This window comes from Euprymna scolopes, chromosome 16, assembly GCF_053919585.1.
Source record: "Euprymna scolopes isolate OS-2025 chromosome 16, ASM5391958v1, whole genome shotgun sequence".
NCBI lineage: Eukaryota > Metazoa > Mollusca > Cephalopoda > Sepiida > Sepiolidae > Euprymna > Euprymna scolopes.
In genome coordinates this window covers 83821460-83839200 of record NC_136497.1, presented here as the reverse complement: position 1 = coordinate 83839200, position 17741 = coordinate 83821460, and positions in this window count along the sequence as shown.

Below are 17741 nucleotides of genomic sequence, written 5' to 3'. Positions count from 1 at the left end.
GTTTTGTGACATTCCATTCATCAGTTTTAATACTCTCATAATATTCTTCATTTCTATCTGACACCCCGTCGATACCATTAACCGTATATTTCTGGATGGCTATTAACCTTGATATGTTTTGACTCGTAAATAAATAAATAAATAAAAGTTAATATTCCAAATTCAATTCACAAGAGAATAATTATTTGATAAAATCAGGCCATGGTTTAAAAATAATAATAAAAAATGAAAATGAACAAAGAACCCCGAGGGACACCATGTAGTACAACTAGTTTAAATGTTTATCTGAAGAGAAGAATCATTTATTTTAAACACTGAAAGAATTTGGAACAATAATTTTTACAAACTAATAGATTTAACAATTTGTTTTTTACAAATTGAAAGATCTAAGTCATTAATCTTTAAAAATTGAAAATTTTGAACCAATTATTTGTACAAATCAAAAGATTTGAAACATTCATTTTATAAATTGCAAGAGTTGAACCATTAATCCTTAAAAAAAAAGATTTGAATTAATTAATTTTTTATAAACGGAAAGAGTTGAAGCATTATTCTTTACAAACTGAAAACTTAAAATTGAAAGACCTGAACAATTAATTTTAACATTGAAATGTTTGACAGATTACTTTTTACAAATTGAAAATTTTGCGTCATTATTTTTTTATAAGTTGGAAGAGTCGATCGATTACTTTTTACAAATCTAAATTTTTAAATGCAAATGAAATTTTTCTGAATTTTTTACAAGTATTTTTACCAGGTATAAAATTAAAGTGATCTACACTGTCCTTTTAGACTACATATTATTTCTTCTCTTATGAAATATATAATCACTAAAAAATTCCAGGTATTTTTTGGCTGATTATGGGAGTGTAAGGACTCTTCTATCCCTGTTTCAGATTTTTATCTAAATTCCAAATACAGATGACTAGCTCCACTTCAATGTTTTGTGTTTTATTTTTTGCCCTTTTTTCATTTAAAGATGGGTAAAGCATATTTCATAAGGTTTTTCATTATTTTTCTCTTCCAGTTTTTTTTCGGCTTGTTTGGTTTATAAGAAGGGTCAAGGGTCATAATGACTGGTTGATTCCTTATACTGAGTCATAAGTGTTTAAATGATTCTCTACGAATCTGTCTACCCTGACTAGTTACCTCACCTACCCAATTACATGCCGGCGTTCATTGTGAAGTTTCGAACAGGAATTGGGAAGGCCTGGCAGGTAGAGGAAAATTAATCTTGGAGAAATCTTTGAAGATCTTTCATTTTAAAAAAAAAGTGATCACTGACTTTATTCATTTTTTTTATTTCTTACTTTGTTCAATTTTTTCTTTACTTTTAGTTGTTTTGTTATTTTTTTTCTTTGTCGAATGAGCATAATTTTGGTTTTTATCATGATTTTTTTTATCCAGTTTTTATTCCATATTCATTTTTTCTTTCTTCGTAATCCATTTTTTCTTTTTTCGTTTCGTTATTTTTTATTCATTTATTTTGCTTTTCAGATTTAATTCTAATATTTGCTGTCTTTTATTTAATTCTACAGCGATTATTTGTTTATATTCCATGTTTCGTGTTTTACTATTTCTTTCTTTTTTTTTCTTGCATTTATTGATTGCCCAGTTATAAGAGCATTATCTGCAGATCCAGAAGGTCTCATAATGTTTTTTCCACAAAAAATTGAAGTAGGAAGTCAACAATTGAATCCAATCTAGTTAAAAAACCATTCCGTAATCATTATTCAGATGTTTTTTTTTTGTTTTTTTTTACAGATCAGTTCTCAGTTAAAACTTTTGTCAATGAATTTATCAAAAAAATAAGTAACCAAATATATTAAAACTCTAATTCAAATATAATTGCGAAACAAGGTATAAGTTCTTTTCTCACGGATTCCGAAACGGTTGAGCCTATATTTTGCAAATTTCACACAAAGTTAATTTATATGTCTGGCAGTGTTCTTAAATATGTGTTGTTCAGAAATTAATCCGATAAGTATCGAAAATCGAAATAAATTCGATCTTAAAATTAGCTATTTATGGATGAAAAATAAATATTTTTACAGGAAAATATTTTACGCTAACACCGGCCAAGAAAGATAATAAAATTTCAGCAAGTCGGCCCCTATTCAAGCTCGGATGTACCTCACTGTTTTATTTAAAAACAAGGTATTAATGAGTTCAATTAACGATAAAAGAGTACCATTTGAAATCATTTCTTCGTTTGTATATTTTAAAACTAAACATTAATCAGAAGTGACATTTGTCGTCAAGCTCAAATATCAGCTGACGTGAAATTGTAAATAAAACAGACGGGATTTGATGAACGACATTATTATTATTATTTATTATTATTATTATTATTATTATTATTATTATTATTATTATTATTATTATTATTAATAATAATAATAATAATAATAATAATAATAATAATAATAATAATAATAATAATAATAATAATTTTTATTTTTTATTTATTTATTATTTTTCAAATTAGTCCACCGGGCAAATTATTCTCCGTAATATATAATAATAAATAGAGAATTGATTCTAATAATGATATATACGGAATTGCATAAATTAAATTATCGTGTTTAAGCGTATTAAAAACTCCGGGCTGCCAGCTATTCAATAAATATTTTTCATTTCATAATTAATAGTGCCCATGAATATTTAAATTTAAAAAAAAAAACAACAAACAAATAAAAGCAATCGATTAAAATAATCCTTTTTAGCATCAGAAAATAGGCACCTTTTACGATTCCAATACCGATTCCGATACCTTGAAAAATTCTGATTTTTGTTATTCTTGATTAAAATTAATCGTCCTGACACTAGTGTAAACATGATTATTCTCCACATAACGTTTCGCATTTATGTTCAAAGTCGTGACCAGAAACAAAACGTGTTTGTTACTATAAGCGGAACGATGTAAATAAACTCGTTATTTGTGTGTGTGTGTGTGTGTATATATATGTAATCGATAGAAAACATATGAATAAATACATATTATCTCTCCCCCTCACTCTCTCTCTGTATGTATATATATATATATATATATATATATATATATATATATATATATATATATATATATATATATATATATATATCACAATGATAATGTAAGAATAGCATTGGCAACAGATAAGAATAATCAGGATTTCGAGGTCTGTTGCCTTAAATTGTGGAGACTGGGAATTTTGTCAGATTAAAAAAATATATATTTGCCATTTCGTTCATTTATTTATTTATGAATTTTTTTTTTTTTTCATAGAAAATCTAAAAGTGCCCACTGCCAATCTGCCACTTATTACCATTCCATGAACGGACATCGGTTTTAGAACTTTTTTTCATTTTACTGTTTTCTTTTTATTCCCCTTTTTTTTTCTTTTTTTTTTTTTCAGGCTATCTAAATCCTTTAATAATCCGGCTAACCCGCGGGAAGAAATTTTGGTCATTTGAGAGTGAGACGGTGCTTTTTTATGGTTAATTAGAAAACGAAAAAAAAGAAATAAATAACGGCAAAATGTTTCTGGCAGCAAATACTTGTGGACTAAATTTGTTTTTGATTAGATACCATGTGCAAGTTTAGGACATTCATCTGGAAATTTCTAAAATTGCTTACAAATCAAAGAAACAGATATCGATATGTTTATGCATATGAGTGTGTTTTTTTGCATTCTAAGTCTGTTGACTTAAACATTTATAAGTATGTATAATAGCACATATAAAGTGACAATGTAGATAAATATGCGTAATATTTAAGTATATATATATATGTGTGTGTGTGTGTGTGTGTCTGAGCGCGCATGTGCGTACATTAGTATGGTTTCGTCGGCATTCACTCTTAATTTGCCTTTGCAGATGCATGTATATATGTGTGTCTATCTCTTGTCTCTAAATACGCGCACACACACACACACACACACACACACACACATATATATATATATATATATATATATATATATTTACTATAATAATTATTAAATACCTATAGACACCAGTGTTTCCTCCTTTGTGTAGGGTGACACGATTAACACCAGTCGATAGATTCGAACCTGGCGACAGAAGCCAACCCTGACTTCCTTCGCAAGTGTCATTGAACATTGACCACTTCACAGCCAAATTTATGGCCGAAAACAGACGAAAAAGATTCTCCCAAATCTCAGTACCCCTTAATCTCGAGTCTGTAGACTAAAAACTGATAGAGTAGTTTGGTAGGGAAATATACACACAGGCAAACACAGGCACAGAAAATTTCCCTTTTATATATATATATATATATATATATATATATATATATATATATATATATAAAAGTGAAATTGTGTGTATAAAATAAATATATTTATGGATAAAGCATATATGTGTATCTGATTCATAATACATTCATGTGATAAAGACACACAATAAAACTGTCCAGTTATTTTACCAAAATCAGTCAGAAACAAAAAAAGAAATCTCAATAAAAAAGAGAAATGAAATAAATCTCAGAAAAGGCAATAAAATAATATTTAAAAAATAAGGGAGAAAATGTCTGGATCCAATGTACAATGTGTGGAGTCTTGTAAAAATGGCTGGGCGTGAAAATGACTAAAATATGATGGCTTTTATTAGGTATTGTATTGTGTTTTGTAATTTATTGGGTTTGATTTCATTTTCTTGTGTTGCTTTGTGTCCTAATGTACTGTAATGTACCATAATGTATTCTATGCATTTTCTGGAATCTATACATATATCTTTTTTTTTCTAAAGGAAAGGATCATGGGATAAAATATGAGAGAAAAAAATTAAAAAGAGGAGAAGAAAAAAAATTAATGTATAAAATAAAGGAAATAATAACAAGGGAGATAATAAACGAATAAAAAAGGGAGATATCAAACTAATACAAGTAAAATGTATAACTACAATGTCTGGAATTAAACAGAATGAACAACAACAAAAAAGAGTGAAATAAGAAGGATGAGGAATTTGGGGGACACGTAGGAATGGGATTAAGACAGATGCAAAAAAATATATATGCTTGTATATATATATATATATATATACATATATATATATATATGTATGTATGTATGTGTGTGTGTGTGTATCTTTAGAAAAGATATATGAATTAAAATATATAAGTGTACGAATAAAAGTGATAAAAAAAGAAATGTAAAAAAAACATGCTGCAATACATTCAGAGCGCTACTTGATCAAAACTAATTCCTTTTCATCTAATTTTACAATTATTCTCTTCTGTCATTGTTTATATTTATTTTGGCGCATTTGGGTGGCCTATCATATTAAGCCAATGCATATTTAGCTGTGTTCCTGCCTGCTTGTCTGATCATTTCATTATTGTAACCAGTTGGGCAGATTTTGTTTTTCTTTTATCATCCATACAAACAACACGTTCAGAATATATATATATATATATATATATATATATATATATATATATATATATATATATATATATATATATATATATACGTGATACGTGATTGCATGTGCGCTTGATAATCTGAATGGTCCATGCAAATATTCCATCTGCTTTCCAAACTGCATTCATGAAGTTTTCGCAACTTTCTGAGATTTTATTTGTGCAATGTCCTAAAACTGCATATTGGTCGTTTAATATAAGCATATTATTCGTTGCCTGTTGAAAGGTGTCTAAAGCAAGATAATGTTTAGCAAGCAGTCAAAGACAACAAAGATGTGTGGAAAATTAACAATATTGGCATGCAGTTATTAAATAACTTAATTAATACGGAGACAGCTTCATTTCAAACGAAGCTTACGGGATAAAGATAGAATGAAAATTAAAGTAGCGCATATGTATATATATATATATATATATATATATATATATATATATATATATCTTTAAACATATATAAATAATATATATAGAGTGCATTTATGTATAGTTATCCACAGACGGACTGTTCCGCTGTATCACAGCTCTTGATGCGGTTAGACTAGCAAAACTATCTCAAGTCAGGATTGAAACTTGACTACCTTGGTGGAATTCTGCGCTTTTAACTGCTATACTATTATGCTTCTGCTAAGGTGGATATATTTTAACATTGTCCAAACGCTGAGCTCTATTTGTTTACACAAAGAGCATTGCTTTACACGCTAACGACAGTTTCTTATTTCGCTCCCCAATATGCTCAACCCAAGATAGAGACTTTTCTTTATTATCCGTTTTTTTTTTCGATTTTCTATAATCTTTTTTTTTTATATCGACCTCGAATATATTAATAAAAGTTCTATAAGAATCACGAGCGCTTTCGATCTGACTGCGAATCATCTTCAGGCGGAATTGGTGGGAGTGGTGAGGGAAAAGAGAACTGGACTAACAGGTGTAAGGTAGAAAAGTAGAAAAGTATGAAAATAAATTTGTAGGAAGTGGTGACACGTTCAAAAACCAGGTATAGTGAAATTTTTAAACGAGCAAAGAAAGCATTTGCTCTGTATGTTACATGATAAGGAATATCCCCTTTTCATGTAAGTAAAAGTAAAAAGAGAATTAGTTAAATGAAAATGATATCAGATGAAACAAGGATTGAACCCTGTAGATAAGTTTTAAAGAACAATAGGTTTAAATGGAATGTCTAGTTAAATTGTTTATTCTGTTAAAATATTTCATAAATACAATTTGGATGGTAAAAACTATTCACATTCTTAGAAAGAATGCATAATAAAAATATCGGTTACAGAATTAACAAGTAGGTTAAATTCCTTTGTAAATCCAAGAGAATGGAAAAATTCCTGGTTGTCAGAAATTGTTTCAAAAACGTGCAAATCGCGCACGTTTGATACACGTGAATTGTTGTCACGTTGCTTGACGTCATGGCAGGAATGATTTCTCAATATAGGAAATGGTTCGAAGTTAGTCAGAGAAGAATAGAATCAGATCAGACAGACCAGAGAAGCAGAGAGGTTCAGACCGATTATCGGTTAGAGTCAGGGCACCCTCTTGGAAGCGAGAGGTTTAGGGGTAACCATGTAAACAACTTTGAATTCCTGAAGTGAAATACAATAACACATACATTTATGACAATTAACAATATTTGTTCAACATCATAAAAACATTTTTTAAAAAATACATCATTAATACATTTAAACTATGATTTTCACAAAACAGTTGGAACTTTTTTTCAAGAAAAGAATAAAAAATTCTGTTTAAAACTACAATTAAACAAAGTCCGTCAACAAAAAAAATTGTCCTTTGTTTTTTCAACAACAAAACAATCCGTCCCTTTTTTCAAAAACAAAACAATTAAAACACACAAAAAGCCGGAAAGGGTCCAGGTGAAGGTTCCCAATAGCCTATGTTTAAGTGAGTTCGCGAACCGAATTGCATTCAAATTTGAACATCAGGTCATCGATCCGTACTGTTAAGTACAACGCCACCGTCACGTCCCCACGGAAAGTTAAGAGGAAATCCAGAAGTACATTAGTAATGCATAAGGTCTCTACACAATTCATATGAGAATAAAAGCAATCTTGGGTACATATTCATATTTAAATAAAAAAAATTTATTATTACAACCTAATAAATGTTTATTTTTTTATATATTATTAAAAACTAATAAATGTAAAGATATTCTAAGTAATGATGTAAATATATAAATAAAGTATTAATAACAAAAAGAGGGAGGCTAATAAAAAGTATAATAGATTCATCAAGATCATATAAATACAGCAGCTTTGCAAATAACAAATTCTACTTCTTTTTAGACAAGCATGAAAATCACAGGTAAAGAAAGACAATTTTTGATAACATGAATAGCTTAGCTAAATTAGTCTGTAGCAAAATAACTAGATTCAATATCCGGAAAGTGTTTGTTCTTGTGTTTAGAGGAGGTGATGCTTGATAAACACTGCTGAGGAGCCATGATTCAATACACTATTTTGTTTTAAATCAGCGAAACAGTGTTTCATGGTAAACAACTCAAGATCCCTGACATAACATTAGCACTATTGTGAATTCCTGAAAGCAAATTTATTCAGGGAATTAATTGACTTATTGGTAAAATAATTTTCAAATAAAAGACTAACATTTCTACTTACACGGTTGAAAATGTTAAAAAAAGCTTCCAAGATTATATATATATATATATATATATATATATATATATATATATATATATATATATATATATATACATGTATGTGTGTCTTTCTCCATTTTTTTTCAAAGTGCATCTCAGACGAGATGCAATGCCGTACAGCAGCGACAGTCGAGTCGGATGATTACATTTTTGTTGACCGTTTTTTCCTGGATTTTTAGCCAGTAAAACAACTATTAGGGAAGCAAAATTGAAAATAATTAGAAGTTGGCAGGCATAAGTTGATTAAACATGTTTTTGTCCACACACACACACACACACATATAATAAAATTGTGGGGTCTGCGTTCGTGCCTGGCCTCCATAGAATGGAAATAGGCACAAACTTTAATAAATACTTTTCATATCTATCTGCGTAAGTATACTTTGATAATTATGTTTCAGTTTGAAGAAATATGGTATAATAAAATTATGGGGTGTTCGTTCGCACCTGACCGCCATAGAATGAAAATATGTCACACAGTTTAACAAGATTGTTTAATGTAGATCCACGGAATATTGTGATGAGTGTTTCAGTGTGAACACGTGTGGTATAATAAATTATGGGGTTTATCTGTTTCATTTTTACTTTCATCATATTTCGCTTTGATGTTGATACCCCTAAATTCGAAGCTATTTCTTTACAACCCTTCCTTTTCATAACCTATCATCCTTTCATAAATCAGAGTCCATTTTCTGTAGGCTGTTTTTGAACCCAGTCAACGACGGGTACTTTTGCTAGTATATATATATATATATATATATATATATATATATATATATATATATATGAGATATTTATTATTAATAAAAGATGAGCAATTTTTTACTCGTTACTTTTTGTAGTTAATTTCGCGTTGCTAAACAGTAACGAAAGAACGTTTCTTTGTCTGTTACACTTTTTTATCCACTTCGGTTGAAATTTGGCAATGAACTTTGTTTTGATGAAGTTCAGTGAACTAAGTAGCGCGGTATTCGTTCGATGAACAATTAATGCGGATTAGTATTTAATGCAAAAATTGGTTCAAATTTAACCATCAATTTGGAATAAAGCACTCATTCTAAGACAACAAGTTATAACTTTTTCTTGTTTTTTATGAGTTAAAAGACTAGTACTTGTATGTATTTTTTTTAATTATACAAATATGTTTGGCTACATATGTGCATGCATGTTTCAGGTGTGATTTTGTCTTCAGGTCAATAATCTCAACTGCTTTCAAATGCGAATATATACGTTCTTTTTTCAAATCATACCATTATATTTTTTTAGGGAATATATGTGAGGATAGGAAAAGAATGAAAAAGGAAAAAGGAGGAGGAAAAAATCTTACGTTATCCAAATACCTTCTTATTATGATTCATGCGTAGAATGTTTTCTTATTGATTTGTATCATTGTAAATAGAATTGTTAATTTAAAGCCTGCCGTTTCTAAAAATGCCTCATATATAACTATATATATATATATATATATATATATATATATATATATATATGATTTTAAGAAAACTCGTCCCCGGAAAACTCGTCTCCGGAAAACTCGTCTCCGGAAAACTCGACCCCGGAAAACTCGTCCCATTTTGCTAAGTAGGAAAACTGGCCCCTTATTGAATAAATATCGATGGAAAACACATTTTATGACCGTTCTTGAAGAAGATATTGTCTTTAAAAGAGAATACACACCCAATAATATTTTTAAAAAATATTTTTACTTGTTTACTGATGTTTAAAAACATTAAATTAATTTTTCTAAGTTTAGGTTTTCTACCTAGCTTTGAAAGTTTTTGGTCTTTCAACTTATTTTAAAGAGTTTATTTACTTATAAAAAAAAAGTAATGTCGAGTGTTACTTATGAACAAAAAATGTCCGACATAAGAAGATCACGTCTTAGGAGGATAATTTTTCAAAAAATAGAAAATTAAAGAAAATATTAAGATAGATATAGTTTTAAAACGAGTCCCCCCTCCCAAAAAATAAACTTGTATATTTTTAGGTAATAATGCACATTCCATAATATTTTTAAAAATATTTTTGCATGTTTATTGTTAAAAAAAATTAAATTGATTTTTCTAAGTTTTCGTTTTCTGCCTAGCTTTGTAAGTTTTTGGTGTTTAAACTTATTTTAAAGAGTTTATTTAATTAAAAAAGAAATGACAAGTAATGTCGCACTCGACATTACTTAGTAAATAATTTTTTACAAAAAATGTCCGAAAATTAAAGAAAATATTGAGGTAGATATATTTTTAAAACGAGCTTCACTCACCTCCAAAAGAAAATAAATTTTTATATTTTTAAGTACTGCACAAATGACCCCGAAATGAGTTTTAAACGATACCCTCCCCTACCGATGTTAAGAATGGCTTTCAAAATAATAAAGTTATTATTTCAGCGCGGTACCAAAATTACATAAGACCGTGTTTTCTTTTTTGTTGTGTTGTAACAACACAAGAATTATTTAAGCTGAATTAATTCTTCTAAATAAAATAATTGCTTTCTTTGATAATACGTGTTTTCTTTCTTTATGTTTGTTTCGTAATGACACAAAAAGTGTTAAAACTAGAATATTTTTTTAATAAAATTTGCTTTCGTTTTTCGTATCTAAACTCCGTGATCAAGTTTATTTTTTAAAGCAAGAGTTTTTTTTCAAGAACGGTAATAAATGTGTTTTCAATCAATATTTATTCAATAAGGGACCAGTTTTCCTACCTAGCAAAAAGGGGAAGATTTTCCGGGTACGAGTTGTCCGGAGACGAGTTTTCTCGGGTACCATATATATATATATATATATATATATATATATATATATATATATATATATCCTTCATTGGATAGCTGATTCTTTCCATGGCAGCAACTATTTATTAAGTCGCCTAACGAGGACTTCTAGTTTTATGCGACCATTTGTCCGAAATATTAGCATGTCCAGCGTCGCGACCATGAAAAATTGTCTATATTAGTAATATATATATATATATGCATATATATATATATATATATATATATATTTGTAGTCCTCGACATACAGTCCTGTTTCGTTGTATCACAACTATCAGTGCCGCTAGACTAGCATTTCTCCCAAGCCAAGGATTGAACCTAGAACTGTCGTGTTGGAAGTCGGCAGTTCTCCCACTCGACCATGGAATCGATGTCCGTAAATAACTCGTCGGAATGTCTATTTAAATAGACACCCGCCGCCACTTTTATAGTGCTCAAATCGCCTGTTCGTAAACAAACAAACAACGAGCTTCGCATTTTCAGCCAATTAAGTAGCGGGTGAGATTATTTACGACGGTGCTCTACCCAAAGAGGGGGACTTAAAATATATTTGTAGTCATCGACCTACAATCCTGTTTCGTTGTATCACAACTCGTCAGTGCCGCTAGACTAGCATCTCTCCCAAGTCAACAAGCCAATCATATATATATATATATATATATATATATATATATATATATATATATATACTAGCATGGGTGCCCGGCGTTGCCCGGGTGTTTGGATGTGTACGTTGAGCAAAAAACAAAAGTGGTAGTAGGAATGCAGGCTCGAAGCCGTATCGCGAAGGAGGAAAAACTGATGTCTTTGCTGTTACGACCACCGCCAAACCGGAAGTGATGTAGGTTAAAATTAAGGCTAGACAATCGAAAAGAGGGGATGACTTTCGAAAATATCGGTGAAAAAAGCGACCCATCCCTGTAGAAAAGTGCTCAGTTGAGGGTGAAGAAATTAATGTTTTTATCCAATTTTTCGGTATTTGTCGTCTGAAGGGTCAAGCTTCAAAACGATACATATCTTGTGTAAATCAATCGCCGCTATCAAAAGTTTTAGGCAGACATGCAAACATATATACATACATTTATATATTTGTAGCTCAAATTTCAACCCAAACCGGTTAAAAAACTTGCCCTATCTCTGAATACTCATTATGTAAAATTTCAATTGTTTAGACCAGAAATTGTCTGAGTGATTTGGTAGAGACCGCAGAGATCAATTTTTTTTAACCCTGACCCCTATTATGACCACTTAACATTTATTATTTTAGGCTCAAATCAAGTTATTAAGTTAGATCCATGTCCAAGAAACCTATATCTAAAATTTCAATAATTTCTACCCAAATTTGTCGGAGGAGTTAAGTAGAGTTCTCAAAGGTCAAATCGTTGAACTTTGACCCCTTAGCCAAATTTTTGGCCGAAAACGGATCACAAAGATTTTCCCCAATATCAGTACCCTGTGTATCAAAGTCCTAGTCTGTAGACTTAAAATTGACAGAGTTATTGTGTAGGGAAATGTACACAGACAGACAGACATGTTCACTTTTATATATATACTATCATGGATGCCCGGCGTTATTTGGAGGTGTATGTTGAGCAAAAAAAATAGCGGTCATTTTTTTAAAGTTTGACCCCTATTATGACCCCTTAAAATTTATTGTTTTGGACTCAAATCAAGTTATTAACTTAGATCCATGTCCAAGGAATCTATATCTAAAATTTCAAGTGTTTAGACAAAAAATTGTCGGAGGAATTTGGTAGAGTTCTCAAAAGTCAAATCGTTGAACTTTGACCCCTTAACAGCAAAATTTCTGCCCGAAATCCAGTTACATCGATGTTCCCAAATCTCAGTACACTGTATATAAAATTTCGAGTCTGTAGCCTAAAAATTGACAGAGTTATTGCGCATGGAAATGTGCACACACAGACACACAGACAGACAGACAATTTCACTTTATATATATATATATATATATATATATATATATTTATACATCTATATCTATATGTTTATACATCTATCTATCTCTCGCTCTATACACACACACAGACACACACACACATATACATATATATATATACATATATATATATATATATGGTGCCTGGAAAACTCGTCCCTGGAAAACTCGTCTTCGGAAAACCCGTACCCGGAAAACTGGTACCCGGAAAACTGGTGCCCTAAACATCCCCCTTTTTACTAGGTAGGAAAACTAGCCCCTTATTGAATAAATATCGGTTGAAAACGCATTTTATTACCGTTCTTGAAAGAGATATTGTTTTTAAATGAGACTATGCACCCCCATAATATTTTGTAAAAATATTTTTAAGTCTTGTTTAAAAAAAAACTTTATCACGGAGTCAGGATACGAAAAAGGAAACCAAATATTTATTTAAAAAATACTCTAGTTTTAACACTTTTTGTGTCATCACGAAACAAAATTGAAGACAGAAAACACGTATTATCAAAGAAGTAATTATTTTATTTAGAAGAATTAATTCAGCTTAAATAATTTTTGTGTTATTACCAAACAACAAAACAAAGAAAACACCGCGTGATGTAATTTTGGTACCGCGCTGAAAAAATAACCTTATTATTTCGAAAGCCAGGAGGGTAGAGTATCGTTTAAAAGTCATTTCGGTGGCACTTGTTCAGTACTTAAAGATATACCCATTTCTTTTCTTTCTCGTTGTAAAACTGTATCTACCTAAGTATTTTAGGACATTTTTTTGTTAAAAATTATTTACTAAGTAATGTCGAGTGCGACATTACTTGTTATTTCTTTTTAATTAAATAAACTCTTTAAAATAAGTTTAAACACCAAAAATTTACAAAGCTAGGTAGAAAACGAAAACTTAGAAAAATTAATTTAAATTTTTAAAACTAAACATGTAAAAATATTTTAAAAAATATTATGGGATGTTCATTATTGCCTAAAAATATACAAATCTTGTATTTTTGGAGGGGGGGGGCTCGTTTTAAACTATATCTACCTTAATATTTTCTTTAATTTTCTATTTTTGAACAATTACCCTCCTAAGATGTGAGCCTCTTATATCGGACATTTTTTGTTCATAAGTAGCACTTGACATTACTTTTTTTTTAAACTAAATAAACTTTTTTAAAATAAGTTGAAAGACCAAAAACTTTCAAAGCCACGTAGAAAAAAACTTAGAAAAATTAATTTAATTTTTTTAAAACAAGAGTAAACACGTAAAAATATTTTTAAAAAATATTATTGGATGTGTATTCTCTTTTGAAGACAATATCTGTGTTTTATAGACAATAGACAATATACGTGTTTTCCATCGATATTTACTCAATAAGGGACCAGTTTTCCTACCTAGTAAAAGGGGACGAGTTTTCTGGGGTCGATTTTTCCGGAGACGAGTTTTCTGGAGACGAGTTTTCCGGGGACGAGTTTTCCTAAATTCATATATATATATATATATATATATATATATATAGATATATAGATATATAGATATATATAGATATATAGATAGATAGATATAGATAGATAGATAGATAGATATAGATATATATACTTTTATACAAATTTTAAAAATCTAAATTCACATACAGGCTCATGTAGTACTTCAATAGTTTACAACCAGAACTCTGCATCTAACAAACTACAGACGGTAGTAATTCAAATAAACACTCCATTTCCCCCTCCCCCATAAACCCCCGTTTTTTTCCTAGATAGAGTACATTCATATCTATTATATACACAGTATCACAACTATTCATGAAGCGGCTTCAGGTTAATGACGTAATTCTGCGTAAGCAAAATATGGATTTGTCTGGTTCAAGAGTTGTACCGGTAGCCACTTTTTAAAACTTGATCCAGGTTGTTATTTTTGCAATGTTCTTTATACGATGTTGCATTTTAATAATTGTTGTCTACTCTTTAATAAACCTCTAAGAATATATACTTTTTGTCACGTGGGTTAAATTAATGCTTGCCAAACAGTCATCGGCATAGCAATATTGCTTAACGTGTTCAAGCAAGCAATAAGGCAGAAGTCACTTCAGAAACGTTGTTGTAGTAATAAGAATCTTACCGATGAAGAAAGTAGAGGAAACCCACGTATTTTTGACAATGAAACTTTAAAAGGAATTATTGAACTAAACCCATATTAAAAGGCCGGTAAAATGTCAAAGGCTTCCAACTATCTGTAATGAGTTCGATTGAGATCTAATCTATGATTACTATCTGTAAGGCATTCACATCAAGAACTTGTTAACTACCACACCGCCAAAGAACCATTATTCCTTCGTGTACCAAACGTTGAATGGAATATTAGGTTGTCCCAAAAGTTCATAAACACTTGCAAAAAATGTATTTGTATATAATATTTAAATTGCGTTTATTTTTCTTTTATATTGTTATAGTGTTCTTCATCCTTCTATTCCAGATGGCAATTGATAAAATTGAGTTGCTGGTTTTTAGTCGTTACTACTGGAAGCAAGGTCTTTCAGCCAGAAAAGCCGAATAAGAGATTTGTGTTGCCGAAGGTGAAAGAAAAATTGCATATGCGGCGATCTCAAAGTGGTACGTGATTCGATTCTGGCGACATGAGTCCTGAAGCTAAGCCTCATTTGGAACGGGCGTTGGAGTTGGGTGATGGTAATTTGCGAACCGGGTCAAACATTTCGCCTTCATCATTCGAAAATTAGCTGATGAGTTTGGAGTTGGCAAATCGACAAATCAACAACACTTGGAGCAACTTCAGTTTGTCCACAAAAAAAAGTCGCACTAAAATCCGCACGAACTCACCGAAGCACAAGCCAACAGACGAGTTGAAATTTGCCATCAGTTGCTCAGCAATCTATTGGACGAGCGTTTTTTTGAAGCACATTGTGACATCGAATGAGAAATGGGTCTATCTGGTCCAGCACGACTGAGGCAAACGATGGGTTCAGAAAAAGGGCAAGAGATACTGGGCGAATAAAATTTACGAACTTTTGGGACAACCTAATATTTAACCAAGGTGTATTTGTCCAGTGATACGAGGAATCTTTTTGTTTCGCTTTTATTTAAAGTATTTTTTTATCAACATATCATTATAACTTGACGTTTTAGTCCGTTAACTAATGGAAAAAAGTTATAACCTGTTGACTTAAAATGTTTTTTTATGCTAAGTTGATAGTTGTGCATGGTTAAATTTGTGCTAATTTTTACATTAATACTAACCTCTGTTAATCCCTACTAATCATTAACTCTGCACCAAATAGATCCAATAATACCTTATTCGCTGCACATTATCATAGCAAAATTCAATACAAAGCCACAACCAGATTGGCCCAGTAGTTTCTGAGAAAACATCTAGAGTATATTTGGTATTGTGATGACTAATCCCTATTAATCCCTAATAGTGCATCAAGCGTATACCATACTATTTTGTTCGCTGCAACTGATCATAAGAAAGGTTTATGCAAAATTTTAGCTAGATCGAGCTAGTAGTTTCTAAGAAAACGTTTGGAGTAAAAGTGCTGTTGTGATGACTAATTCCTATTAATCCCTATTCACCCCTATCAATGCTTATTAATCCCTATTTATCTTTATTAATCCTTATTAATCCCTAGATTTGCATCGAACCGATGTCAAAATACTTATCACGCTGCACTTTATCATAACGAAGATCCATACAAAATTTCAGCCAAATCGGACCACTCGTTTCCGCAAGATAGTGTAAAGGACAGACAGACAGACAGACAGACAGACTTAAGAGAAATATGATATAGATTTTTAAATAGAATTTTACTCCAGCTCTTCGTTCTGATTTATCGATTGTGAAGAAAGTATATTTAGATGGCGAAGTTATTGGGGTTAAAATTCAGCCGAAAGTTAAATGACAGAATCCAACCGAATACTTTGTATAGCTGATATTTAATGTAACCAGAAAGCCATCATCCATACAATTTTATTTGACGTTGAGATTTGTGAAAAATATTTAATGTAAATGGAGTTTATGATAAAAGAGCAATAATATTATATTTGGTTGCTTATATGAGCTTTCTTCTAAGAGTTTTAAGGCTAGAACTTTGTATCTATTTCCTTGCTCCTGTTTTGTATATTTTCTTTTGTCATAGATATTTGAAAATCATGTTTGATTTTCAATAAATAAATAAGGGGTTTGACATTTATTCATCTCAGTGATAATTTATGTAAAAAAAAAGTCCTTTTGTGTTCTGCCTTCAAATGTCACTTTTGTTTTCGGCAATAAAATTTCTGAAAGAATAAAAACAAACCCTCGCATGCAACAAAACCGGATCATAAAATCCTGTAATAATTCATGAGTTTTTTTTTTTTTATTCCTTTATTTTTTATATTCAATGTGTTAACTTTTTTATTTTCTGGTTTTCTGTTTTATTCTCTTCAGTTTATTATTATCATTATTATTTTTTTTTACTTACGCCTTAAAAGATATAAATGGTGTTTGTTTTTACATAAATCACAAGGATTTTATGACGTCTATTATTTAATCATTGGAACTTTTTAGAAGTAATTTAACTTCACGAATTCATTTTTTATTATCTTTAATATCTTATTATCTAGCATCGGTAACAGAGAGAAAAATGACAGATTCTGAAATGGGCACGATTTTATGGACATTTATCTCTCTCTCTCTCTCTCTCTCTCTCTATATATATATATATATATATATCTATATATATATATATATATATATCTATATATATATATATATATATATATATATATATATATATATATATATATATATATAGCCAGTAGAGTTTAGTTTCCTAGAAGTACATCCAATGAAACGACATGTGTCTACCAAAGAGTGTTCAATGAGGAAACAGAGCAGGTAAATAATTTTCATATATTTATATATATAT